At 45.5% G+C, this 24,311-nt stretch overlaps 1 pseudogene; it reads right to left on the reverse strand.

Annotated features, from left to right (window-relative positions):
* LOC123989837 overlaps positions 1–24,311 on the reverse strand; it is a 45,653-nt pseudogene that overhangs the window by 16,023 nt on the left and 5,319 nt on the right.

Below are 24,311 nucleotides of genomic sequence, written 5' to 3' on the forward strand. Positions count from 1 at the left end.
CTCTGGCGAGCACATGGAGGGCTGTGCGGCCCCCCAAAGAAATGCCACCCCACACCATGACTGACCCACCGCCAAACCGGTCATGCTGGAGGATGTTGCAGGCAGCAGAACGTTCTCCACGGCGTCTCCAGACTCTGTCACGTCTGTCACGTGCTCAGTGTGGACCTGCTTTCATCTGTGAAGAGCCCAGGGCGCCAGCGGCGAATTTGCCAATCTTGGTGTTCTCTGGCAAATGCCAAACGTCCTGCACGGTGTTGGGCTGTAAGCACAACCCCCACCTGTGTACGTCGGGCCCTCATACCACCCTCATGGAGTCTGTTTCTGACCGTTTGAGTAGACACGCACATGTGTGGCCTGCTGGTCATTTTGCAGGTCTCTGGCAGTGCTCCTCCTTGCACAAAGGCAGAGGTAGCGGTCCTGCTGCTGGGTTGTTGCCCTCCTACGGCCTCCTCCACATCTCCTGATGTACTGGCCTGTCTCCTGGTAGCGCCTCCATGCTCTGGACACTATGCTGGCAGACACAGCAAACCTTCTTGACACAGCTCGCATTGATGTTCCATCCTGGATGAGTTGCACTACCTGAGCCACTTGTGTGGGTTGTAGACTCCGTCTCATGCTACCACTAGAGTGAAAGCACCGCCAGCATTCAAAAGGGACCAAAACATCAGCCAGGAAGCATAGGAACTGAGAAGTGGTCTGTGGTCACCACCTGCAGAACCACTCCTTTATTGTGGGTGTCTTGCTAATTTCCTATAATTTCCACCTGTTGTCAATTCCATTTGTACAACAGCATGTGAAACAGCATGTGAAATGTGTCAGTGTTGCTTCCTAAGTGGACAGTTTGATTTCACAGAAGTGTGATTGACTTAGAGTTACATTGTGTTGTTTAAGTGTTTCCTTTATTTTTTTGAGCATTGTATATTATTTGGATTGTTTAGTTTCACTATCAGCAATACTTTTGGTAGTTTTTCCTTAAATCAGTGAATATGGTCATTTTTAGATATACAGGGTAAAGCTGATAATTTCATAAAGAGGACAGCAATCACTTTTGTGAGGAGCACTGTATGGCCAAAGCGAAAGGAGAAGATCACTCCATAAAAACTACCTAACGGTCAAAACCATTCAATTTTGAGATGGGGTGAAATCCAAATTTGTGCTCATATTAGGGGATGCACGATATCGGAATCGGCCGATATTAGCTAAAAAAATGCCTACATCAGCCCGATGTCTAGTTTAACGCCGATGTGCAAAACCGATGTCAAAGCTGACGTGCATACTTGTATAACGTCGGCGTAATGACGCCACGTAAAATGTAGAGCTACAAGTGCAACACAGCTTTTCTAACCTACCACACAATGTCTGCTGTGTGGATCGAGCAGTCAACAAGTTTAGCAGTCATTTGAAAGAATAAGAACATTTCAGCAAGACGTCCAAGGTGAAATCCATTAACGCGAAGATAATGGAATTAATTGCCTTTGACAATCAACCGTTCTCTGTCGTGGGTGATGTTGGCCTTCGCCGACTGGTCGAGCACTAGTACACACTAACAAGTGCACTATTTTTCAGATGTTACCCTACCGGAGTTACACAGTAGTAGCGTCGCTGCTAACAAAAAAGTGGGAGGCCCCAGTGCACAACTGATCAAGAGGACAAGTACATTAGAGTGTCTAGTCTGAGAAACAGACGCCTCACAAGTCCTCAACTGGCAGCTTCATTAAATAGTACCCGCAAAACACCCGTCTCAACGTCAACAGTGAAGAGGCAACTCTGGGATGCTGGCCTTCTAGGCAGAGTTCCTCTGTCCAGTGTCTGTTTTTTCCCCCATTTTAATCTTTTATTTTTAATTGGCCAGTCTAAGATATGTCTTTTTCTTTGCAACTCTGCCTGGAAGGCCAGCATCCCGGAGTCGCCTCTTCACTGTGGAGTTGAGACTGGTGTTTTGCAGGTATTATTTAATGAAGCTTCCAGTTGAGGACCGGGGCTTCCCACTCCTTTATATTCTGGTTAGAGACAGTTTGAGCTTTTCTGTGAAGGGAGTAGTACACAGCGTTGTAGGAGATCTTCAGATTCTTGGCCATTTCTCACATGGATTAGTATTCATTTCTCAGAACAACTACAGACTGACGAGTTTCAAAAGAAAGGTCTGTGTTTCTGGCCATTTCGAGCCTGTAATCGAACCCATAAATGTTATACTCCAGATACTCAACTAGTCTAAAGAAGGCCAGTTTTATTGCTTCTCTAATTAGAACAACAGTTTTCAGCTGTGCTAACAATTGCAAAAGGGTATTCTAATGATCAATTAGCCTTTTAAAATAATAAACTTGGATTAGCTAACACAACGTGCCATTGGAACACAGGAGTGATGGTTGCTGATAATGGGTCTCTGTACGCCTTATGTAGATATTCCAAAAAATCTGCCATTTCCAGCTACAATAGTAATTTATACCATTAACAGTCTACACTGTATTTCTGATCAATTTTATGTCATTTTAAAAATGGACAAAAGTGTTTCTTTCAAAACCAAGGACATTTAATAAAAATAAAAAAACTTTTGAATGGTAGTGTGTATATCTCTCACACACATACGTTCTTTAGTAATACTAGTCCCATGCGAACAGGGCTTATGCCATAGCTAATTTGTAAACAATAAATATTGATACATTACTAGCACAAGTTAGTTAGCGGATTATGGTGATTTCAGAACCAAAGTGGGGGGCAACCCCCCCCCCCTCCAAAATAGGCTACATTGCCTTCCTGCCTGCCTGCCTGCCCCCCACCCCAATCTGAAGTGGTAGATGCCTAGTCTCCTTTATGGCTCAGCTAAGGTGCCTACATAGTACATACACCATAGACATACATCACTTACACACAGCTAATGAGCTTCATCAGCAGCAGATTTGAATTTAGAATGGAAAATGAATGTGTTTACACAACAAATCTCTCGCGTATCGCACCGAATTGTTTCAAACTAAAACATGTTATTCTTATATTGTATCGAAGCCCATATATCCAATAGTCTTGAAAGGGAAAGATGCATATCCCTATTAATTTACCATCTCAACAACAGTGTTTATCTGTCATTGACATGTGAATTAAACATAATCTTTAAAAGAAAGGGTCATATGTGAAAGCTTCAAGTTTCTGATTCTATTAATAAAGTGTAGAATACTGATATGACTGGAAAAGGGTTCAACAAAGTAACCATTGTCCCTCTGCGAGTTCGGTAAAGGGGAGGGGGTGGTGGCAAGTATGATAGTACTCCGACTATCTTAGCACAATTATGACCTTTCTGAAATAACAGCTGGAGAATTCCTGTGCAGCACTGTGGTCAACCAGCCAGAGCCAGAAATCACTGGATTAGTCATATCTTCTGTCACTCACCTTGTGCATAAACTCCAACTTGTCCCCTCCCCCTCCCAGCCGATCGGTATAGATGAAACCGCCTCCCACAGAGCAGGGGATAAGGATCATGTCCCGGGCCACCCCCACCAGTCATCACCTCCACTGGCAAACCATCACAGTCACACTGCAGGGACAGAACAGACAGATCAGCATGTGTAACCAATGTACTGTATTTCCCATCAGTCTGATTCCCTATGTCAATTTCTGTGGCCTCCGTGTATAATGCAGTGATCAGAGGTGTTTAAACTATCTCCATTCATATTTAGTTTGAGAAGAGACATGAGGACTCATTACAAAAGCATGACATCCCTCTCAAACCCTGCACTGAATGACAGCTCTGATTCCTCGTTTCACCATCTATAGTACGAATACACTGCAATTACACTGAGAATAGCTGAAACCAGCATAGCCATTAATTACATTGCCCTAGTAGCCCTTTTCCATCTATCCTCTCCTCGGTCCTCACCTGAAGGTAGCCTCGTTCTGTTTCAATTGGACCAGGTCCAGAGTGTAGCACTGGATGGGGTTGACAAGACACACCAGAGAGGCCCACTGGCCTGACCCAGCCTTGGGTGCCCCAAAGATGGCCTCTGGCTGGTTCTCGTTGAGGAAAGCAACGGCCATCTCTGCTTCCAGCTCCCTCTCATCCTCACCTGCTGCCTCAACCATCTCCAGTAGAGGGGATCACAAAACAGAAGTGATGTCAGTTAGAGAGAAAGTAGGGAGGGGCTGCGAGCCACACAATGTCATGTCAATATCTACATTGTATATATGCTGTGATCAGACTTGTCATTAAACTCTCTCCATTATTATTCTGTCAGAGACCTGAAGACCCGTCACTTCAACAGAACATCCCTATTCTCAAACCCTGCCCTGAACTAAGCCTCTGGGTTTTATTAAAGCGCTATAAAAAAATACTTACGATGATTTCTATTGAAGTTTGGCGTATCTTTACGGCTGTGACGGCCATGGAATTTTGAATGACGGTTTACTGGTCAGTCAAATTTCTAAAGTCACCGTAATAACCCCAAAATTAAACAAAATATATATACAGCACCAGTCAAAAGTTTGGAAACCTACTCATTCAAGGGTTATTTATTTAGGACTATTTTCTACATTGTAGAATAATAGTGAAGACATCGAAACTATGAAATTACACATATGGAATCATGTAGTAACCAAAAAAAAGTATTAAGCAAATCAAAATATATTTTATATTTGTAGCCACACTTTGCCTTGATGACAGCTTTGCATATTTGTCATTCTCTCAACCAGCTTCATGGAAGTAGTCACCTGGAATGCATATCAAATAACAGGTGTGCCTTATTAAAAGTTAATTTGTGGAATTTCTTACCTTCTTAATGCATTTAAGACAATAAGTTGTGTTGTGACAAGGTTGGGGTGGTATACAGAAGATGGCCCTATTTGGTAAAAAAACAAGTCCATATTATGGCAAGAACAGCTCAAATAAGAAAATAGAACGACAGTCCATCATTACTTTAAGACATGTTCAGTCAATATGGAACATTTCAAGAACTATGAAAGTTACTTCAGGTGCTGTCGTAAAAACCATCAAGCGCTTTGATGAAACTGACTCTCATGAGGACCGCCACAGGAAAGGAAGACCCAGAGTTACCTCTGCTGCAGAGGGTAAGTTCATTGGAGTTACTAGCCTCAGAAATTGCAGCCAAAATAAATGCTTCAGAGGTCAAGCAAAACAGACTTCAGAGGAGACTGGTTGAATCAGGCCTTCATGGTCGAATTGCCGCAAAGAAACCACTACTAAAGGACACCAATAAGAAGAAGAGACTTGCTTGGGCCAAGAAACACGAGGAATGAACATTAGACTGGTGGAAATCCAAATGGGAGATTTTTAGTTCCAACCGCCATGTCTTTGTGAGATGCAGAGTAGCTGAACGGATGATCTCTGCATGTGTGGTTCCCACCGTGACGCATGAAGGTGGTGTGATGGTGCTTTGATGTTTTTACTATTATTCTACAATGTAGTAAATAGTCAAATAAAATAGAGAAAAACCCTTGAAAGAGATGCAGGTACTGTATATTTTGTTTAAAGGCACACATTTTCTCCTCTACTCTACTCTGCATATGCTGCAGGCATGGGGGCGTGGTCTAGGCAACCAAATACTTGTAAATGCAACAAGACCTTGCTTGTTTCAGTAATGCGCAACAAAGTTTCATCACATTGTAGAGTCCACGTTACTGTAGTCCATGTTACAGCAGAAACAGGACTCAAACACACAAAAACGGTTATTTTACAGTCTTCATCCACAACTGTCGGTTACACAGTAATTGTGCCAGCCCTACGTATCTTATAACACCACTTCCATAATATCAGCCTACACAAGCTACAAAGCCTGGGTGTACAACATGTAGCCTCAGTCAGTCACCCTGTTCCCACCCTCTCAGTCCATAAAACCCTGTTGGTCAGAACCATACCTCTGCCATTTGCTGCTTACGCTGGGCCTTGGTGGCCTCTGTGTAGGCATTGTGATCCGTCTCTATGAGGATCAAGTTGTTGGTCTCTGGGTGGATGACAAAACTTGGCGGTGTGTACTGCAGGGGGGAAGGCCACCTGGTTGAAAACAGCACCCAGCTTCTCTGAGGCCAGAATCCTAAGAGGGAGACAAAGGCAGTATCACAAGATATTAATGGCATTAACGGGAACATGAACGACAAAACGATGTGATCTCCGTAAAGGCTGAGATCAGAGATGTTTACGCTCTCTCCATTGGTTTGTCAGAAGGGACACGAAGACTAATTTCAACAGCATAACTTCCCTGTTTTCAAATCTTGCCAATGAAGACATCCTCATTATGGATGAATACAAATGGAATTGAGGTTTTTAGTGAGTATGAGTGCAAGGGTGTGTCTGTCTACCTCAGGGTGTTGGTGGAGATGGCCACAATGCCCTCAGGACACTGTTCGGAGTGCGAAACCTGAGGCGTACTCCAGAGTCTCATAGGACAGGGGCGTCAGGTGGAAGCAGGACTGGTAAGAGTAACTCAGCCAGGAGCGGCTAGACATGGCCAACACAGAGGAGATAGAGGGGGATCAATGGTCGGAGAGTAAGGATGTAACTGTACACGTATTCGTGCCTAACGGTATGGGAATCTCGGTGTGTTCCGCACTGTGAACCTGAATGAATACATAAATGAAACACTGCATTGTAGGCTATGCCTGTTGAGGCGCAGTGGTGGGGTGGATAAACCAGGAGGATCCTCCATCATCGTTTAAATCTCCAGTTTGGGAACAGTTTGACTTCCTAGTAGACTACAACGGCGATGGACAGAGTTGTGGATAAAATGTTAACAGTATGTCTCCACGCTCAACAAGAATAACCTATGCAGCTGTCAACACCTCAAATATGTTGGCACATTTACATCGCCCCAGTCTTCCAGAGCAAGGAAACGCAAAGAAACAACACAGTCTCCCCTCTGCATTCAAGCAGCTGATTCTACCTTGGCCAAATAAACAAGAGCGATAGGTAGGCTATATTTATAGTCTTTGGTTTATAACCGAGGATATCTGCCTATTCTCTGTGTTTGAAAATAGGGGATTTCAGCATCTCGTGAAAGTGCTCGAGCCACGTTACGAACTTCCCTCATGCACCCATTTCAGCAAACAGCTAGTACCCGTTCTATATAAGCAAACCAAAGTTCAATGAAAATGGCCAATGATCCCTGTGTTGGGCTTCCTTAACAGTGACAGCCCATCACATTAGCCCGGAGGGGGAAATGTACTATGCTACAGATATGGCCCCTTTATGAGTCACAAGTGCGCATCTGCCACTGAAGGAGGCAGTGTCATAGTGGGTTACACACACACACACAAACTGGAAAGAATCCACTTGAATGGTTAACAAACTGGAAATTACTGGTGGGAAACGCATCATCCTGAGAACTTACTTCTCCCACGTCGTGACCTCCGACATCTACTAAGGAAATGACCTTGATAACAACTAGAATGTGTTCTAATAGAGCACAGACTATCAAGTAATACAGTGCCAGAAGTAAACAGGCAGTCACACAGTGTGTGTGTGTGTGTGTGTGTGTGTGTGTGTGTGTGTGTGTGTGTGTGTGTGTGTGTGTGTGTGTGTGTGTGTGTGTGTGTGTGTGTGTGTGTGTGTGTGTGTGTGTGTGTGTGTGTGTGTGTGTGTGTGTGTGTGTGTGTGTGTGTGTGTATGTATGTATGTATGTATGTATGTATGTATGTATGTATGTATGTATGTATGTATGTATGTATGTATGTATGTATGCATGCTGACAGAGGCTTTTTAACATTCTCCATTATTATTTAGTCAGTGAAGAGACAAGAGAAACTCATCACTTCAAGAGATACAGCATAACATCCCTCTCTTCAAACCCTGCCTCAATACATCACAGGACAGATAGCTTATCTGCAGTCCGATGTTGAGATGGAGCGAAGAGGAAACCAACAGTGCCCTTCGCTCCTAGCTCATCTTCCTTCTCCACTCCTCCCATCTCCACTATACACAGAGACTCAGGCTGGGCTGGCAGGGCCTGCATACTGAGGGGCTGAAGACAGTTCTGCACCAGACAAACACAGCAGGGTTAGGGCTACATACAGCTTAGAGAGATGGTACTAACACCTACTAAAGTGGGCAAAATCAACAATAAATATTTTGGAACCCCCCCCCCTGAGCTCTGGATGAGTTTGGCTTTTAAAGAGAGAGGGAAAGAAATACTGTAGCCTGAGAAGAGTCATACCGAGGAATCCAAAGAGATGATGTGGACTGTGTTGTCGACCAGCCCCGCAGCCAGGAAACGGGAGGGCTGCTCGCCAGGCGGGACGCCGGCCAAGCTCATACACACCACATCAGCGGACATCTCCTTCCTTTCTGTGTACTCATTCAGCTGGCCAGACTGGGGAGGGGGAGAGAGAGTGAGAGGAGAAAGGTTATCAAACATCTACAGTCCGATGAAATATGAACTTTTCACTGAGCAGGAGATTCTTCTGGATATCCTGAAAAAGATAATAAAAACAGGGTCAAACTAAAAGACAGTACCTGGGTGACTAAATAAAACACCCAGGGGAGGAAGATTCACTTCTCACCGTGTCCATCTCAAAGTAAACCAGCTCTCCTCCAGTCAGAGCAATGACCACCTGCCTCTGGTTGACTGCACAGCGAGTAATGGTCTTCTTCCCTGTAGTCTTCCATTCATTCACATGCTTATCAGCACGGATGTGACGAATACCATCAGGATACACCTGTATAAGAAAATGCATAGTTTACACAGGGCTAAGGAAGGGGCCTGGCCAGGGTGTCCATGTCTGTGTATAATGCTGAGATCAGATGTGTTTAAGCTCTCTCCATCATTCTGTCAGAGAAGAGACATGAAGACTCATCACTTCAACAGCAATCTCCCTTCAGCTTTATACCACTTTCACCATTAGCATTGTATTCCCTCCAGAACATAAGGAGCATGTTCAGGACCCTTCATAGGCGTGTGTAGGGTGGGTGTTATACTGACCTGCACCAGAGCATCCTCCCCAAGTAGAGAGCAGGAGAGGGTGGTCCCCAGGAAACCAGAGTCTGCCACAGTCTCTCCAATAGACAGAACCAGGGTGGCGTTGACAAAGGACACAATGATGTAGGCGTCAAACTCATCTGGAGGAGAGGTGTTTAAATGAGCAAGAGTTTCACACCAAGGGGATATCTGGACAGTGAGTGTTCAACAGTATCATGAAGTGAATCACTTGTTCAGTATTCATCTGAGACATGAAGAAAAATATCATATCCTATATGCATTTATTCATAAAGTGTGTCTGTATGTACATAGTGTACAAAACATTAAGAATTATCCACCTTCCTAATATTGAGTTGCATCCCCTTTCGCCCTCAGAACAGCCTCAATTTGTCAGGGTATGGACAAGGTGTTGAAAGCGTTCCACAGGGATTCTGGCCCATGTTGACTCCAATGCTTCCCACAGTTGTATCATGTTGGTTGGATGTTCTATGGGTGGTGGGCCATTGTTGATACACACGGTGTGCCTGGCAGTTACTACCCTACCCCATTCAAATCTTTTGTCTTGCCCATTCACACCCTGAATGGCACGCATACACAATCCACATCTCAAGCCTTAAAAATCCTTGTTTAAACCAGTCTCCTCCCCTTCATCTACACCGATTGAAGTGGATTTAACAAGTGACATCAATAAGGGATCATAGCTTGCACCTGGTCGGTCTATGTCTGTTTTAAACTATCAATGGAGAGTTTAAAACACCTCTAATCTCAGCATACACAGTGTGAAGACCCTCCCACTCTGTCTGCCAAATTCTTTCTCTTTGCTCATTTTCCTTAATGTCGGTGAGCGGAGCAGGGATGGTCGTCAGCCAAATGGGACGCACGGGAAAAATACGCCTCTTCCCCATTCCTTGAAGAGACTCTCCATGCAGACACTGATAGAGTTCGGTTGTGGCCATTTTGTTTGTTTTGGCACCTTTCAACACCCCTCATTATCACATTTATGCACGCAAACACACACTACTGATGACTACACACACACCATTGTTAATTGTATTTAGTTTACTTCAGTTAATAAATATATTTTGCTATTCCTTATCTCCACGTTGTCTCCCTTTTTGATACGACCTTCGAGCCGGTTCGTGACAACCGAGTGTACAAAACAGACGTAGACTGACCAGATGAAAGCTATGATCCCTTACTGATGTCACTTGTAAGAGAGACATGAGAAATTAATCACAACATTCCCTCTCAAACTGTGCCCTGAGACTACGGCAGAATCTCTCCTAATTTGGTACATGAAGCAATTACTATCAGTCCCATATCTTTATTTGTATTCTTCACTAACCCTCAGCCCAGTCAAAACTGTTCGCTGCTCTGGCCCCCCAATGGTGGAACAAACTCCCTCACGATGCCAGGACAGCGGAGTCAATCACCACCTTCCGGAGACACCTGAAACCCCACCTCTTTAAGGAATACCTAGGATAGGATAAGTAATCCTTCTCCCCCCCCTTTAAGATTTAGATGCACTATTGTAAAGTGACTGTTCTACTGGATGTCATAAGGTGAATGCACCAATTTGTAAGTCGCTCTGGATAAGAGCGTCTGCTAAATGACTTAAATGTAAATGTAAACCCAGTGCATTGCATAACAATCTTGAAATCTACTTCTGTAAACCAGTGTGTATGTCACGTTCTGACCATCGTTAGTATGTGTTTTCCTTGTTTTAGTGTTGGTCAGGACGTGAGCTGGGTGGGCATTCTATGTTGTGTGTCTGGTTTGTCTATTTCTATGTTTGGCCTGATATGGTTCTCAATCAGAGGCAGGTGTTAGTCATTGTCTCTGATTGGGAACCATATTTAGGTAGCCTGTTTTGTGTTGGGTTTTGTGGGTGATTGTTCTGGTCTCTGTGTTTGCACCAGATAGGACTGTTTAGGTTTTCACTTTTCTTGTTTTGTTTAGTCTGTTCATGTCTTTATTAAAAACATGAATAACCACCACGCATTTTGGTCCGCCTCTCTTTCACCAGAAGAAAACCCTTACAGTGTAGAAGATACAATGCCTGACTTATGCAGGCTAACCAGCTGTATGAGCCAAGTCAAGGATGAAAGTCAGAGTGAAAGTGAGCCAGGCCACTGCACTACACTGACAGGCTAAAGCTCTGAAATCACATGATTTCTTGGAATATACTGGCAGAGCAGAGTTTCCATTAGGGAAATGTGGCGACAGACAACTGGACTAAATGGGTCCAGTAAATGTATTGGACCTATATGCATTGGGTGCATAATCCATTGCCTTCCTCTTGTGATGATTTAGTTGCTAACTTTAATAGCAAATTAAGAGCAACCATTAAACGCTACAGCTCCACTAATGTTGAAAAAAACAAAACATTTAAAACAGAGCTCTTTCGAATGAGGAAATAAATCCATTTAAAAAGACAGGTAGAGCGGAAGTGGAGAAAGTCAAAATTGCAGGTCCATTATGCTGCTCAGATCAATTAGAAAACGCCAAACAGGCTAATTTTTCTAACTTGATTACTAATAAATCCAAATAATTTGAGAGCGCTCTTCGACCATTGATGGCCAGATAAATCTTACTTCCGCAAACCTCCTACTGGTCAAAAGTTCTAGAACACCTACTCATTCAAGGGTTTTTCTTTATTTTACTATTTTCTACATTGTAGAATAAGCATTTACCATCCTGTGCATTAAGATGTTAAGATCTGCTGGGATCAGAGGTATACACATTCTCTCCAGTGCTTTGTCAGAGAAGAGACATGAATATCATCACTTTTACAGCTTCTAATGAAAACCTAGAAACCAAACTCTGCCCAAATCTGGTTTCTGGTGTGCATGTGAGTGAGTATCTGCATACGTTTGTTCAAATGTAGTCATTGCTCAAATACTACTGTGGTATGTCACACACAATATGAATGTGTGTGTAGGAGGACTTTCTGGGAGGTGGAATAGCAGAACACATACCTCCAGTCCATGTCTGAGGACTGAGGGTGGATTTGGGTCCCCTGCCACATGCTAATGAGGTCACTCCCCAGCTGTCAGGTCAGCAATCTAGAGACCGACAAAGAGTAAGAGAGATGAGTAGGAGAAATGAGCCAGTGATGAGATCGGTATTCTATCGGAGTTAGAATATCAAGTAAAACAGGCACAGTTTGACAGTGTCTGTGTATAATGTGGAGATTAGAGGTTCTTAAACTTTATTATTACAGGTAGTTTACAATTAAATGTCACAATACATTAAATTTGGCTGCTGGGGGGCAAATTGCCCTCGTCCTGGAGAAGTTGTCAGTTGGACTACGGTCAACATCACTATAGATGACTATATTATTTGATTTGTTTGCCATCTAGTTTATCCCCTGAAAGTTTGTTAACTAGCCATATTGACGCTAGTCAATTTGATGTGGTCCATAAATCAATAGCCCAAATGTCTGTCAGGTGCAAAAGGTAGTTTAAAAAATGTTTAAAAGAGGATCATGTTAATGGACTTCGTAAGGTAGGCCTACATTGGTTGGAGAAAAAAGTACATTAGGTCTAATTACCACTCACTATACAGTATGTTCAGTATGTTTAGCCAACTGTACAAAGAATATACTGGTGCTTGCAAAGTAAACATCTAACAGTACCACGGCTAATGCGCCCTACTGCTGTGTGATAGGCAGTGCCCACAAAAGATTGGAAATGAACCTAAACCACTCATACTTGTCAGGTATAGTTGGTAAATTTTATATCACGCAATTATCCAATGGCGCCTAATATTGAGAGATAACGTGAGGCTACCCTACGCATCTGAAATTACATGATCATGCAGTATAACAAAGCTAAAATGGGCACAATTGTTTTGCATGGAATAATCAGGAATGTCTGACTACGCTCTTCAAGACCAAATAGTTGGCATTTCGTTAAATTCCTTGAAAACAGCACACAGTTGTAAGTGGTTTTAGCAGAGCTGTGGGTTTCCTTGCTCCCCAGCAGCCAAATCTAACACTCTAAACCTTGTGAAGTTTTATTGAAAACCATTTAGTCAGAGAAGAGACATGACTCATCACTGCAACAGCACAACATCCCACTCCTCAAACCCTGTCCCATTTGTCCTCCTGCTAACCCGCATGGCAAGCGAGCAAAAATCAGTTTCATTGTGAGGCTGTCTGGCCTCTGCCTGCATGTGGTGAGGCACACCGTATCCAAAAATGGGAAAACACCTCGGTTGAGTACAAGAGGAAAAGGTGCATAACTACCTTAAATACAAAAATCTATGGGGTTCGAAAACTATTGACACGCACATAGGGTTGCACATTTTGGGGAATATTCAGTCGTGGAAACTTTATGGAAATAACAGGAATATGCAAATGAATACTAAAACGATTTAAATGTAGATGTTTTTTGCATTGTTTATATTTACCATATGGAGACAAACAAACCTTATCATAAGTAGACATAATTGCAATGATTAACTCCTTCCTATAGAAATAAAACAATTTAGTTACATTTACATTTAAGTCATTTAGCAGACGCTCTTATCCAGAGCGACTTACAAATTGGTGCATTCACCTTATGACATCCAGTGGAACAGTCACTTTACAATAGTGCATCTAAATCTTAAAGGGGGGGGGGTGAGAAGGATTACTTATCCTATCCTAGGTATTCCTTAAAGAGGTGGGGTTTCAGGTGTCTCCGGAAGGTGGTGATTGACTCCGCTGTCCTGGCGTCGTGAGGGAGTTTGTTCCACCATTGGGGGGCCAGAGCAGCGAACAGTTTTGACTGGGCTGAGCGGGAACTGTACTTCCTCAGTGGTAGGGAGGCGAGCAGGCCAGAGGTGGATGAACGCAGTGCCCTTGTTTGGGTGTAGGGCCTGATCAGAGCCTGGAGGTACTGAGGTGCCGTTCCCCTCACAGCTCCGTAGGCAAGCACCATGGTCTTGTAGCGGATGCGAGCTTCAACTGGAAGCCAGTGGAGAGAGAGGAGGAGCGGGGTGACGTGAGAGAACTTGGGAAGGTTGAACACCAGATGGGCTGCGGCGTTCTGGATGAGTTGTAGGGGTTTAATGGCACAGGCAGGGAGCCCAGCCAACAGCGAGTTGCAGTAATCCAGACGGGAGATGACAAGTGCCTGGATTAGGACCTGCGCCGCTTCCTGTGTGAGGCAGGGTCGTACTCTGCGGATGTTGTAGAGCATGAACCTACAGGAACGGGCCACCGCCTTGATGTTAGTTGAGAACGACAGGGTGTTGTCCAGGATCACGCCAAGGTTCTTAGCGCTCTGGGAGGAGGACACAATGGAGTTGTCAACCGTGATGGCGAGATCATGGAACGGGCAGTCCTTCCCCGGGAGGAAGAGCAGCTCCGTCTTGCCGAGGTTCAGCTTGAGGTGGTGATCCGTCATCCACACTGATATGTCTGCCAGACATGCAGAGATGCGATTCGCCACCTGGTCATTTTTCTTCTACATTAGCTGCAGTGAAATGTCTCCACACATCAGATAGTGCCTGTGACATTTTCCTGTAAAGATGAGGGGTAAATAAAATAGAAAACATTAAAATACAATTCCATGTACAGATAAATAGTTAAGCAGTTCGATTAAACTCCTCCTTCATATAATAAATGTTTAAAATGAAACATGGAAACAGGTGAACTAACACTCAGTTAGCAGGCTCAAGCAAGCGAAATCCCACATGGTAGCAAAAACTAACTAGCAGAAATTGTTAAGTTAGAAATGATTTAAACACTTTGCTGTAGGCAACCATTTACTAGTTAACAAAAAATAATGTGCATCATGTAAAATATTCAGCCCACCCAGTATTGTAATCAAAACTTACCAGAAAGCAGACAGTGTAGTAGTGTGGGCTCAAATCAAATCAAATCAAATTTTATTTGTCACATACACATGGTTAGCAGATGTTAATGTGAGTGTAGCGAAATGCTTGTGCTTCTAGTTCCGACAATGCAGTGATAACCAACAAGTAATCTAACTAACAATTCCAAAACTACTGTCTTATACACAGTGTAAGGGGATAAGGAACATGTACATAAGGATATATGAATGAGTGATGGTACAGAGCAGCATACAGTAGATGGTATCGAGTACAGTATATACATATTAGATGAGTGTGTAGACAAAGTAAACAAAGTGGCATAGTTAAAGTGGCTAGTGATACATGTGTTACATAAGGATGCAGTCGATGATGTAGAGTACAGTATATACATATGCATATGAGATGAATAATGTAGGGTAAGTAACATTATATAAGGTAGCATTGTTTAAAGTGGCTAGTGATATATTTACATCATTTCCCATCAATTCCCATTATTAAAATGGCTGGAGTTGGGTCAGTGTCAATGACAGTGTGTTGGCAGCAGCCACTCAATGTTAGTGGTGGCTGTTTAACAGTCTGATGGCCTTGAGATAGAAGCTGTTTTTCAGTCTCTCGGTCCCAGCTTTGATGCACCTGTACTGACCTCGCCTTCTGGATGATAGCGGGGTGAACAGGCAGTGGTTCGGGTGGTTGATGTCCTTGATAATCTTTATGGCCTTCCTGTAACAACGGGTGGTGTAGGTGTCCTGGAGGGCAGGTAGTTTGCCCCCGGTGATGCGTTGTGCAGTCCTCACTACCCTCTGGAGAGCCTTACGGTTGAGGGCGGAGCAGTTGCCGTACCAGGCGGTGATACAGCCAGCCAGGATGCTCTCGATTGTGCATCTGTAGAAGTTTGTGAGTGCTTTTGGTGACAAGCCGAATTTCTTCAGCCTCCTGAGGTTGAATGGGCGCTGCTGCGCCTTCTTCATGACGCTGTCAGTGTGAGTGGACCAATTCAGTTTGTCTGTGATGTGTACGCCGAGGAACTTAAAACTTACTACCCTCTCCACTACTGTTCCATCGATGTGGATAGGGGGGTGTTCCCTCTGCTGTTTCCTGAAGTCCACAATCATCTCCTTAGTTTTGTTGACGTTGAGTGTGAGGTTATTTTCCTGACACCACACTCCGAGGGCCCTCACCTCCTCCCTGTAGGCCGTCTCGTCGTTGTTGGTAATCAAGCCTACCACTGTTGTGTCGTCCGCAAACTTGATGATTGAGTTGGAGGCGTGCGTGGCCACGCAGTCGTGGGTGAAAAGGGAGTACAGGAGAGGGCTCAGAACGCACCCTTGTGGGGCCCCCGTGTTGAGGATCAGCGGGGAGGAGATGTTGTTGCCTACCCTCACCACCTGGGGGCGGCCCGTCAGGAAGTCCAGTACCCAGTTGCACAGGGCGGGGTCGAGACCCAGGGTCTCGAGCTTGATGACGAGCTTGGAGGGTACTATGGTGTTGAATGCCGAGCTGTAGTCGATGAACAGCATTCTCACATAGGTATTCCTCTTGTCCAGGTGGGTTAGGGCAGTGTGCAGTGTGGTTGAGATTGCAACTCAGTGTGCAAGCTCTTGAGAATCAGCTGTACATGTGATGGAAGAATGCGCTGTGCTTGCAGAGGGGAAAGTTGGGGAAAGTTTAACCAAAATATACCACAAGATCTAGATTTGCCTTGTGTATCCCACAAAAAAGTTCAGTTAAAAGCTCAAATTTGATGAATTTAAGCTAAATGAACTTCCCATGGAAAATTTCCCCAAAAATTCTGGATATTTACCATGACGTTTCCGACCTTTTGCAACCATACACGCACACCAAATACACAACACAGAAATATATATACACACACTTCTGCTATGCTTCCCAATAAAGCAATTAAAATATTAAAGTATCCCAGAAAAGTGCTAAAGAAATGGTCCACGTTAACATGAGAAGCGTGGAAGTGGGCGGATTTCCTTGTCCTTTCATCAGCCGTGATTCTGGGCAGCTCCATAATAAGAGATGTGACCGTCCCTGGTACAAAAACAATGCCTTATCCCAGAGCTAGAGTAAATTACCTTACTAAGCTGCTCCCAAATGTACTACTTCAGGACATGGAAATAGATTTAATGACATTATGAAGGTCAATTTTGAAAAGTTGAAACTGGATTTTAAAGAGTTGATTGACTCCTCTGTTAAACACCAATAAGACCCATCATATCTGGCCCTCTGTCATCTCTGAATCACGGCATTGATCGCTTTAGCAGGATTCTCTCTTCACAACTGGCTATGTGATAATTGCAGCTCAATGTGTAACTTTTGTTGACAATTGCGATACCTTTTTGGAAACAAAACACGTTTTATAAGGAGGATGGGATCCACCCAAATCATAAGGGATCCAGTTTCCTTTCACAGCACTATAAGGCTGCATTGAGACTAGAGGTCGACTGATTCATCTGCATTTTTGGATGCCGAATACATTGCAATCCACGAGGAAACTGCGTGGCAGGCTGACCTGTTACACGAGTGCAGCAAGGAGCCACAGTACGTTGCTAACTAGCATTAAACTTATTTGTCATGTTTTGTCATAGATTGTCATGTCTTGTCCCTGTGCTTTCTCTTCTATTCGTTTCCCCCTGCTGGTCTTATTAGGTTCTTTCCCGCTCTCTTTCCCTCTCTCTCTCTCTATCGTTCCGTTCCTGCTCCCAGCTGTTCCTCATTCTCCTAACTACCTCGTTTACTCTTTCACATCTGTCCCCTATTTTGCCCTCTGATTAAGTCCCTATTTCTCTCTCTGTTTTCGCTTCTGTCCTTGTCGGATCCTTGTTTGCTGTACTGTGTTCTTGTTCCGTCCTGTCGTGTTTTTGCCTTCATCAGATGCTGTGTGAGCAGGTGTCTCTATCAGCTACGGCCTGCGCCTACCCGAAGCGACCTGCAGTCTGTGGCCGCTTCTCCTGTTATTCCCCTCTACAGACTAGAGGATTTCTGTTATTCCCCGTTTGGACATTACCTGTTAAGAATTCAGGATTAGTCGTTTTCTGTTTGGACTGGAATAAACTCTGTTTCTGTTAAGTCGCTTTTGGGTCCTCATTCACCTGCATAACAGAAGGATCCGACCAAGAATGGACCCAGCCACTACGGATCCTCGCAACTCAGCCGTCGAGATCCAGGGAGCGATGCTCGGCAGACACGAGCAGGAATTGTCTGCTGCTCGTCATGCCGTTGAGACCCTGGCCGCTCAGGTCTCCGACCTCTCAGGACAGTTTCACAATCTCCGTCTCGAGCCACCAGCTACTTCCTGGTCTTCCGAGTCTTCGGAACCAAGAGTCAATAACCCACCGTGTTACTCTGGGCAGCCCACTGAATGCCGCTCCTTTCTCACCCAATGTGACATTGTGTTCTCTCTCCAGCCCAACACATACTCAAGGGATAGAGCTCGTATCGCCTACGTCATATCACTCCTTACTGGACGGGCTCGGGAGTGGGGCACAGCTATCTGGGAGGCAAGGGCTGAGTGTACTAACGAGTATCAGAACTTTAAAGAGGAGATGATACGGGTTTTTGATCGTTCAGTTTTTGGGAAGGAGGCTTCCAGGGCCCTGGCTTCCCTATGTCAAGGTGATCGATCCATAACGGATTACTCTATAGAGTTTCGCACTCTTGCTGCCTCCAGTGACTGGAACGAGCCGGCGTTGCTCGCTCGTTTTCTGGAGGGACTCCACGCTGAGGTTAAGGATGAGATTCTCTCCCGGGAGGTTCCTTCCAGCGTGGATTCTTTGATTGAACTCGCCATCCGCATAGAACGACGGGTAGATCTTCGTCACCGAGCTCGTGGAAGAGAGCTCGCGTTAACGGTGTCCCCCCTCTCCGCATCTCAACCATATCCTCCCACTGGCTCAGGTGTTGAGCCCATGCAGCTGGGAGGTATTCGCATCTCGACTAAGGAGAGGGAACGGAGAATCACCAACCGCCTCTGTCTCTATTGCGGTTCTGCTGGACATTTTGTCATTTCATGTCCAGTAAAAGCCAGAGCTCATCAGTAAGGGGAGGGCTACTGGTGAGCGCTACTACTCAGGTCTCTCCATCTAGATCCTGTACTACCTTGTCGGTCCATCTACGCTGGACCGGTTCGGCAGCTTCCTGCAGTGCCTTGATAGACTCTGGGGCTGAGGGCTGTTTTATGGACGAAGCATGGGCTCGGAAACATGACATTCCTCTCAGACAGTTAGGGGAGCCCACGCCCATGTTCGCCTTGGATGGTAGTCTCCTCCCCAGTATCATATGTGAGACACTACCTTTAACCCTCACAGTATCTGGTAACCACAGTGAGACCATTTCTTTTTTGATTTTTCGTTCACCTTTTACACCTGTTGTTTTGGGTCATCCCTGGCTAGTATGTCATAATCCTTCTATTAATTGGTCTAGTAATTCTATCCTATCCTGGAACGTTTCTTGTCATGTGAAATGTTTAATGTCTGCTATCCCTCCTGTTTCTTCTGTCCCCTCTTCACAGGAGGAACCTGGTGATTTGACAGGGGTGCCGGAGGAATATCATGATCTGCGCACGGTCTTCAGTCGGTCCAGAGCCACCTCCCTTCCTCCTCACCGGTCGTATGATTGTTGTATTGATCTCCTTCCGGGGACCACTCCCCCCCGGGGTAGACTATACTCTCTGTCGGCTCCCGAACGTAAGACTCTCGAAGATTATCTGTCTGTTTCTCTTGACGCCGGTACCGTTGTGCCTTCTTCCTCTCCCGCCGGAGCGGGGTTTTTTTTTGTTAAGAAGAAGGATGGTACCCTGCGCCCCTGCGTGGATTATCGAGGGCTGAATGACATAACGGTTAAGAATCGTTATCCGCTTCCCCTTATGTCGTCAGCCTTCGAGATTCTGCAGGGAGCCAGGTTCTTTACTAAGTAGGACCTTCGTAACGCTTACCATCTCGTGCGCATCAGGGAGGGGGACGAGTGGAAAACGGCATTTAACACTCCGTTAGGGCATTTTGAATACCGGGTTCTGCCGTTCGGTCTCGCTAATGCTCCAGCTGTCTTTCAGGCATTAGTGAATGATGTACTGAGAGACATGCTGAACATCTTTGTTTTCGTTTACCTTGACAATATCCTGATTTTTTTCACCGTCACTCCAGATTCATGTTCAGCACGTTCGACGTGTCCTCCAGCGCCTTTTAGAGAATTGTCTCTATGTGAAGGCTGAGAAGTGCGCCTTTCATGTCTCCTCCATCACATTTCTCGGTTCTGTTATTTCCGCTGAAGGCATTCAGATGGATCCCGCTAAGGTCCATGCTGTCAGCGATTGGCCCGTCCCTAAGTCACGTGTCGAGTTGCAGCGCTTTCTCGGTTTCGCGAATTTCTATCGGCGTTTCATTCGTAATTTCGATCAAGTGGCAGCTCCTCTCACAGCCCTTACTTCTGTCAAGACGTGCTTTAAGTGGTCCGGTTCTGCCCAGGGAGCTTTTGATCTCCTCAAGAAGCGTTTTACATCCGCTCCTATCCTTGTTACTCCTGACGTCACTAAACAATTCATTGTCGAGGTTGACGCATCAGAGGTGGGCGTGGGAGCCATTCTGTCCCAGCGCTCCCATTCTGACGATAAGGTCCATCCCTGCGCATATTTTTCTCATCGCCTGTCGCCGTCGGAACGCAACTATGATGTGGGTAACCGCGAACTGCTCGCCATCCGCTTAGCCCTAGGCGAATGGCGACAGTGGTTGGAGGGGGCGACCGTTCCTTTTGTCGTTTGGACTGACCATAAGAACCTTGAGTACATCCGTTCTGCCAAACGACTCAATGCGCGTCAAGCTCGTTGGGCGTTGTTTTTCGCTCGTTTCGAGTTCGTGATTTCTTATCGCCCGGGTACTAAGAACACCAAGCCTGATGCTTTATCCCGTCTCTTCAGTTCTTCTGTAACCTCTACCGACCCCGAGGGGATTCTCCCTGAAGGGCGTGTTGTCGGGTTCACTGTCTGGGGAATTGAGAGACAGGTAAAGCAAGCACTCACTCACACTCCGTCGCCGCGCGCTTGTCCTAGTAACCTTCTTTTCGTTCCTGTTTCTACTCGTCTGGCTGTTCTTCAGTGGGCTCACTCTGCCAAGTTAGCTGGCCACCCCGGCGTTCGGGGTACGCTTGCTTCTATTCGCCAGCGGTTTTGGTGGCCTACTCAGGAGCGTGACACGCGCCGTTTCGTGGCTGCTTGTTCGGACTGCGCGCAGACTAAGTCAGGTAACTCTCCTCCTGCCGGTCGTCTCAGACCGCTTCCCATTCCTTCTCGACCATGGTCTCACATCGCCTTAGACTTTATTACCGGTCTGCCTTCGTCAGCGGGGAAGACTGTGATTCTAACGGTTGTCGATAGGTTCTCTAAGGCGGCTCATTTTATTCCCCTCGCTAAGCTTCCTTCCGCTAAGGAGACGGCACAAATCATCATTGAGAATGTGTTCAGAGTTCATGGCCTCCCGTTAGACGCCGTTTCGGACAGAGGTCCGCAATTCACGTCTCAGTTTTGGAGGGAGTTCTGTCGTTTGATTGGTGCTTCCGTCAGTCTCTCTTCCGGTTTTCATCCCCAGTCTAACGGTCAAGCAGAACGGGCCAATCAGACGATTGGTCGCATATTACGCAGTCTTTCTTTTCGAAACCCTGCGTCTTGGGCAGAACAGCTCCCCTGGGCAGAATACGCTCACAACTCGCTTCCTTCGTCTGCTACCGGGCTATCTCCTTTTCAGAGTAGTCTTGGGTACCAGCCCCCTCTGTTCTTGTCCCAGCTCGCCGAGTCCAGCGTTCCCTCCGCTCAGGCTTTTGTCCAACGTTGTGAGCGCACCTGGAGGAGGGTCAGGTCTGGACTTTGCCGTTATAGGGCGCAGACTGTGAGAGGCGCCAATAAACGTAGGATTAAGAGTCCTAGGTATTGTCGCGGTCAGAGAGTGTGGCTTTCCACTCGTAACCTTCCCCGTACGACAGCTTCTCGCAAGTTGACTCCGCGGTTCATTGGTCCGTTCCGTATTTCTCAGGTCGTTAATCCTGTCGCAGTGCGACTTCTTCTTCCGCGACATCTTCGTCACGTCCACCCAGTCTTCCATGTCTCCTGTGTCAAGCCCTTTCTTCGCGCCCCCATTCGTCTCCCCCCCCCGTCCTTGTCGAGGGCGCACCTATTTACAGGGTACGGAAGATCATGGACATGCGTTCTCGGGGACGTGGTCACCAGTACTTAGTGGATTGGGAGGGGTACGGTCCTGAGGAGAGGAGTTGGGTTCCATCTCGGGACGTGCTGGACCGTTCGTTGATCGATGATTTCCTCCGTTGCCGCCAGGGTTCCTCCTCGAGTGCGCCAGGAGGCGCTCGGTGAGTGGGGGGGTACTGTCATGTTTTGTCATAGATTGTCTTGTCCCTGTGCTTTCTCTTCTATTCGTTTCCCCCTGCTGGTCTTATTAGGTTCTTTCCCGCTCTCTTTCCCTCTCTCTCTCTCTCTCTATCGCTCCGTTCCTGCTCCCAGCTGTTCCTCATTCTCCTAACTACCTCGTTTACTCTTTCACACCTGTCCCCTATTTTGCCCTCTGATTAAGTCCCTATTTCTCTCTCTGTTTTCGCTTCTGTCCTTGTCGGATCCTTGTTTGCTGTACTGTGTTCTTGTTCCGTCCTGTCGTGTTTTTGCCTTCATCAGATGCTGTGTGAGCAGGTGTCTCTATCAGCTACGGCCTGCGCCTACCCGAAGCGACCTGCAGTCTGTGGCCGCTTCTCCTGTTATTCCCCTCTACAGACTAGAGGATTTCTGTTATTCCCCGTTTGGACATTACCTGTTAAGAATTTAGGATTAGTCGTTTTCTGTTTGGACTGGAATAAAATCTGTTTCTGTTAAGTCGCTTTTGGGTCCTCATTCACCTGCATAACATTATCGTATCACTAGTTAACTGCACATGGTTTAACTAGCTTGTCCTGCGTTGCATATAGTCAATGCGGTGCCTGTTAGTTTATCATCAAATCACAGCCTACTTTGACAAACGGGTGAGGATTTCACAAAAGTGCATTTGCGAAAAGCATAATTGTTGCACCAATGAACCTAACCACAAACATCAATGCCTTTCTTAAAATCAATTGTCATGTTTTGTCATTGATTATCATGTCTTGTCCCTGTGCTTCCCTTCTATTCGTTTCCCTCTGCTGGTCTTATTAGGTTCTTTCCCTCTTTCTATCCCTCTCTCTCCCCCTCCCTCTCTCCCTCTCTCGCTCTCTCTCTCTATCGTTCCGTTCCTGCTCCCAGCTGTTCCTCATTCTCCTAACTACCTCATTTACTCTTTCACACCTGTCCCCTATTTTGCCCTCTGATTAGAGTCCCTATTTCTCCCTCTGTTTTCCGCTTCTGTCCTTGTCGGATCCTTGTTTGATGTTTGCTGTTCTGTGTCCTTGTTCCGCCCTGTCGTGTTTTTGCCTTCTTCAGATACTGCGTGTGAGCAGGTGTCTATGTCAGCTACGGCCTGTGCCTTCCCGAAGCGACCTGCAGTCTGTGGTCGCGTCTCCAGTCGTTCCTCTCTACTGACGAGAGGATTTCAGTTTTCCTGTTTTGTATTTACCTAAGATAATATCCAGGATTATCGTTTTTGTTTAAGACTGGAATAAAGACTCTGTTTCTGTTAAGTCGCTTTTGGGTCCTCATTCACCAGCATAACATCAATAAACAAATATATATATATTTTTTAGTTAAAATAAATTAGTGTTAGCAGGCAATATTAACTAGGGAAATTGTCACTTCTTGCGTTCAGTGCAAGCAGAGTCAGGGTATATGCAGCAGTTTGGGCAACCTGGCTTGTTGCGAACTGTGTGAAGACCATTTCTTCCTAACAATGACTAAATCATTTGCCAGAATTATGACATAACATTGAAGGTTGTGCAATGTAACAGCAATATTTAGACTTAGGGGTGCCACCCGTTAGATAAAATATGGAAGAGTTCCGTATTTCGCTGAAAGAATAAACGTTTTGATTTCGAAATGATAGTTTCCGGATTTGACCATATTAATGACCCATGGCTCGTATTTCTGTGTGTTATATTCTAATTAAGTGTATGATTTGATAGAGCAGTCTGACTGAGCAGGAACGTTCCGTTAAATTTCCAGGTCAAGTTAAGCCTTGGAATTTTGTTTAAATTAATCAAAAAAGTTAGCTTATCACATCAACCCTTTTTTGTGGGATACACAAGGCAATTATAGGTCTTGTGGTATATTTTGGTTAAACTATCCCCAAATCAGTGGACTTGCAACCCTCTGCATGCACAGTGCATACTTCCATCACATGTGCAGGGTCATCAAGTTATAGCAGCAAGCTACCTCACCAAGCAAAGTGAGAAGAACAAGAGCACCACATTGAAGCTGCCCAGCAACACCCGTTAGGGTGGTGTTGTCATCATGTTTGACAGTTTCCTGGAGGGGAAGGAGTCTCTCCAAGAAATGACTATATCTGTTTGCCAATAGGGACAGCCCCATCAAGAGGATCCTCCAGGATGATGTATTTTGGGAGAGAGTGGTAAGCAGCCTGAAACCTATAGCAGTAGCCATTGCACGGATTGAGG

This window comes from Oncorhynchus gorbuscha, linkage group LG02, assembly GCF_021184085.1.
Source record: "Oncorhynchus gorbuscha isolate QuinsamMale2020 ecotype Even-year linkage group LG02, OgorEven_v1.0, whole genome shotgun sequence".
Classification (NCBI taxonomy): Eukaryota; Metazoa; Chordata; class Actinopteri; order Salmoniformes; family Salmonidae; genus Oncorhynchus; species Oncorhynchus gorbuscha.